This window comes from Eublepharis macularius, chromosome 3, assembly GCF_028583425.1.
Source record: "Eublepharis macularius isolate TG4126 chromosome 3, MPM_Emac_v1.0, whole genome shotgun sequence".
Lineage (NCBI taxonomy): Eukaryota > Metazoa > Chordata > Lepidosauria > Squamata > Eublepharidae > Eublepharis > Eublepharis macularius.
In genome coordinates, this window is record NC_072792.1 from 150,124,178 (window position 1) to 150,129,783 (window position 5,606).

Here is a 5,606-nt window from a genome sequence, read left to right on the forward strand (position 1 = left end):
TACTTAACTATCAAGACGTGTGTGAGAGAGGAAGGAACTGTCGCAACTTCTGAAGAGCTTCCATTTGTTGAGCAAGCCAAGCCTTGTAGTATCCATGTGAACTAGACAATTATTACTGTTTGCCACTAGCATTCAGGCAAGCATTGTGTCATTCATGAGAGACCAGGAACAAATTTTTTAAAATGCCCTTCATGAGGTAAAATTACAATTCATTTATTTCACTGGATTACTTAGAGTATGGATCTTACAAACTTTTTAGATTGGTTACCAAAAGCATATTAAAATACCAATCTAAAAAGTTTTTATGATTTCTATAACACTAGGACAACTGTGGCTAGAAAGCTTGGCTTTATAAATATTGATGTGCATTTGTAACAAAACATGAGAGTATCCAGGTCTGTGTTACTGGTTCAAGTATAATATTCATAAATCAGTAAATAAATATAATTCTGCTAATGTGTTCCTGGATATTACATTTGCTAATGTTAAATATTAGTGGCAATCTCTTTACCTCTGAGGCAAAGAAAAATAGACATCAGAATTTGATAAGGTGGCTGGATCCCAAATATATTTTAGTGAAGGTAGCATTCTAAACAAAATGCATAAGAATTTACCAGGAAACTTCTGGATATTGAGCATAAGCCAGCCCAAAAATAAATAATACCGAGCATTTTAAAAGACTTCCTCTGATTTCAGTTGAAGCAGGTATTTTTAATTTTCTCATGAAATCAAGAGGACTTAATTTGGGCTGGATTGTGCATGAAACTTCGATTCTTTTACATCATTCATAATCTGCCTGTTCTCACATACCAGGTGCAATCTCATAAGGATCTTCTGGGTGGCAGCGAAAACTGAAATAGCTTCAAAGTGGAAATCACACACCTATACTAGCAAATTGGTACTCTGTGGGACCACTATATTATAGAGAAAATCACAGATGGCTTCAAGCTGAAATATACCCCAGAACAATGAATTTTACAGAAAAATGGTTCCTCTTCATTGAACATATAGCCAAGAACGACATACAACAAAAAAAAATCCAGTATACCAAACCAGGATATTATGAAAATTTCAAATCTATGAATACTCATCCTTAATCAGACCCCACGCAACAACAAATGACATGCGCAAACAACTTATTCAGTTGTTTGGTTCATCATGAATGATACATCTTATCCTCTTGAATGACAAAATAAAGCTTTCAGTCTCAGGTAACATTGAAAGAATCCATGCAGATAACCTGAGTTATTGACTCAACAGACATATAACATAGGAATATCAATATGGTACCTTGCAACAGCTGGTTCTATTGTTATCTTCAATGTTATTGTTGTTTATCTTTAATGTTATCATTATTTATAAGAAGTTAAAATCAATTTTAATGAATGTTTTAAATTTTTTTAAAAATCTGCCTGTTCTCTTTCAAGTCTCTGCTTCTATGGTTGCAGGAAAAATTGGTCATAACATTTTTTAGGTTAGGACATCAGGCTGTTAACGGTAACTGTTCAGGAAAATGTATGCAAACAACTAGAAGGGACTGAGTCAGAGACTGGGGCTACAGCAACTACTAAATGAAGATGAAAATATACCGATTTAGTACACAGATAAAAATAATTTGTGTCCCCTACTATGCATCTATAGTTATGGGGTACTAGTAGTGATGACAGCATGCAACTAGTATCCATTGGTAATAATACATAAGAAGAAACAGGGCTTTTTTTCAGCAGGAATGCAGGGGAACGGAGTTCCAGAACCTCTTGAAAATGGTCACATGGCTGGTGGCCCCACCCCCTGATCTCCAGACAGAGGGGAGTTTAGATTGCCCTCCACGAGGGCAATCTAAACTCTCCTCTGTCTCGAGATCAGGGGATGGGGCCACCAGCCATGTGACCATTTTCTCCAAGGGCAACCCACTGAGTTCCACCACCTCTTTTCCCAGAAAAAAAGCCCTGAGAAGAAATATGCACTCCTATTTTGGCCCAGTATTTCAAACAGGTATGTGAACTTCAGCTTTCCCTTATTTGGTTGTCCATGATAAGACTGTTTCCTTTCAAAGTATATTCTGTCCCATTTTTTCTTCCCTTCCTTGTCTAGACTACTGCTTTTCCAATCCCACTACCTTGTGTCTCTAAGCCCCTTTGCCTAACTCATTTTCGGGCACCGGCCCCCTCTTTTCTTAGGCCTTTCCTACTTTTCTCCTAGCCTACCCTTTTATGGCATATGAGCGATTCAGTCAATGGTACTTGGGGTGAAATTGGACTGCTATATTGAGCTAACCAATCACAGCTCTCTCAGAGCTCTCTCAGTCTCACCCACCTCACAGGGTGATTGTTCTGAGGATAATAATAGCACACTTTGTAAACTGCTCTGAGTGTGGCATGAAGTTGTCCTGAAGGGTGGTATATAAATCAAATGTTGTTGTTGTTGCATTGCCAGCCAGCACTCCAACTAGACCCTTTAGTATGTTACAATGTAGACTGTTGTTATACATTCTAAAAAATCAGTTCAGTACTTCCAGGGCTTTTTTTCAGTGGGAACACAGTGGAACGGAGTTCCGGAACCTCTTGAAAATGGTCACATGGCTGGTGGCCCTGCCCCCTGATCTCCAGACAGAGGGGAGTTTAGATTGCCCTCCACTCCGCGGAGGGCAATCTAAATTCCCCTCTTTCTGGAGATCAGGGGGTGGGGCCACTAGCCATGTGACCATTTTCTCTGAGGGCAACCCACTGAGTTCCACCACCTCTTTTCCCAGAAAAAAAGCCCTGAGTACTTCTAAATTATACCAGCAGGTCCATCCTTTGTTTAGTGACAGCTGAAAACAAAAACATGATTTGTTGTAGGCAAATAAACCTTCATTTTGTTAAAGTTCTCAGGAGGAGATCTGAATGTCCAGTATAGGCAGTTCTTTCAAAATCTCTGTGAAGATGAACCCTTAATAGGTTTCTTTTCACAGTATTTTTTTCAATGACTGCTATATTGAGCTAACCAATCTACACTGAAGCAAGTTGAATTATCTCTCTCACTCTGTCCCCCTCTCTCCTTCAGGCAAAATTTATTGAGGAGATTAGAATCAATTTATCAGACACTATTTCAGACAGCTCAGTGTCCCAGAACACATAAATTGTGTCAAGCCATTTTTGCTCTATAACAAACAATTAGGGGCAGCATTAAGTATCATGAAAAATGCTACTTGTTCTGCTAATTTTTTTTCATTAGATGCCAGTGAAGATGAGATTCCTTGTTGATTTATATTAAGCAGACCAGCAGAAGAACTTCTGAAATCAAGATGCTAACTTTTCCACTCTAGATGTGACTGAAATGTGTTTGAATCATTTTTCTAGTCCATTGTTTTGCTATAACACAAGAGGGGAAAGCACAAACCCTGGGCTTCTTTACAATTTAAACTTCAGGACCATTTCAAATGTTGCTGTTCTCATGTATATGCCATTTAAATAGCTCTTTCCTATGACACTACTCCACATGCAATAAGTAATATCTTATACAGGGATCCCCAGTCTTATTGCGCCAGTAGGCACTTGTGGAATTTTGGGAAAGATGCCACCACAAAATGGTTTCTGGGACAGAGGGGGGCAAAGTCTATTTAAAAAATGGCTGTCACAGGGGGATGACCTCAGTGCTTTTCAATGTCAAAAGAATTAGGAGGGATTAATCCTGTTACATCCAGGTAAAGGTTTCCAAGCTTGGAGAACAAGCTACTCCATGTTTATGCCCAAGCTACAGGAGCAGAGCTGTGAAGTGCCTGGCTGGCTCAGGAGGACTAGCTTAATGCTTTGCTAGTAAGTACATTGCTAGGGAGCCACCCAAAGCACTCTGGCTTGTGTTCCACTCAAGGCTCTTTGAATTTCATTGCCAAGAAGTAAGTGGATGCCAAGAAACACATCAGCAGGCACAATGGTACCCATGGGCACCACGTTGATCTAAAAGCTGTCCACCTAAATGCATGCAGCATTCAGAAAGCAACAGCAGGCTCCTGGGAACATTTTCTTTTCAGTAGCGCTCATGCTGAGACCGTAATATTCAAACAGGCCATCTTGTCTGAAAGCAATGATTAAACCTGTGGATCATACCTAATATGACCAAAGCATGGAGGAATGTACTGCACTAATGGGAGTGGAGAGAAAAACTCTGGGGTTTTATTGGCTAATTATTATGATCTTATACAAGTTACGAAAGATTCTGTTTGTTCAGGTGTGTTTGCAGACAAGAGATGTTTTTGCCTTGGGGGACAATATATGCAGTCTGCCAATATTTTCTGAGACTGAGGATGAGGAGTTTTGATGTGCTACCATTAACCAGAATTCCAGAAGCAATTCTAAACTGGATGAGCCAATGCCCTCTGTTTCATTCCTTGTCATATTTCTTTATATTTTTGTCAGCGGCTTCTATGCTTTTTGCTATTGATTGTGTGGTTTATTTGTATTATTTATATATACAATATATTTATGGACAGGTTGTACAATATTTATAAGTACAATGTGTATCATAATGGATAATGCTGATTTACTGATGCACAAATAATTTTGTACATTGTACATTTATGGGGGAAATTTGGTGTAAGAAAACAAAATGGAGCAAAAATAGCCAGTGATTCAATTCACACCAAGGAAAAGGAAATAGAAATGAGGATTTGGGGGTTGATACACCTCTCCTTATCCAGGGAATTCAAAGTCATCCTCATTCTAAACCCACTGCATAGGCTGAGAAGAAGGAAGAAGGGTACAGTGTACCCGTGAGGAAACATGCAGCAGTGTTTTAGATCCACTGTAATTTCCAGGTCAGACCCAAGGGAAGCCCAGCATAGAGCAAGTTACAGTAGTCTAACCAGATGACTGTTGCATGGATCACTGACATTAGGTCATGGGTCAAAAGGTAGGAAGCAAACTGCCTGGCCTGCCGAAGATGGAAAAAAGCAGACTGAGCAACTGCTATGATCTGGGCCTCCATTTGTAAGGAGGTATCCAACATCACCTCCGGACTCCTGACCAATGTTACAGGCATAAGTGGTGCCCCATCGAAGGCCGGAATCCAGATTCCTGACCCCAATGTCCCATGACCCAAGTACAGGACCTCCATCTTCATGGACTCATATTGATTTGCATATTGATCAGAAAAAACAGCCAAAATGTGGCCTGCAGTAGAGGCCCCTTTCCTTCAGCATGATCACCTTTGTTACCTATCTTATTCACCCAAGCTTTTTTGTTATCAATGGTCCTATGGCTAATCGCTTAGAGGAAGTCACACAAAGCACTTAATATCATAAATATAAAGTACCGTGTGTACCACATGTAATCTTCATACTGTACATTTTAAAGGATGGCTGCAAAATCTAAAATGTTGATTTTGTGCCTCATCCTGAACTTGTGGCGCACGCGCGCGCACACACATGCACACACACACGCGCGCGCGCGCACACACACAAATCAAACATTTTTGGTGAGCCATCTAATTTCACAAAGCAAGCTCCCCTAGCTGCCAAAGCATTTATTACATAAGCAAATATATGCACCAGCATATTCTACAAAACTCTGACTTTTATTATTATCAGAGAGGCACAATTCCTTTACTAATGCAGGACCTGTTAATGT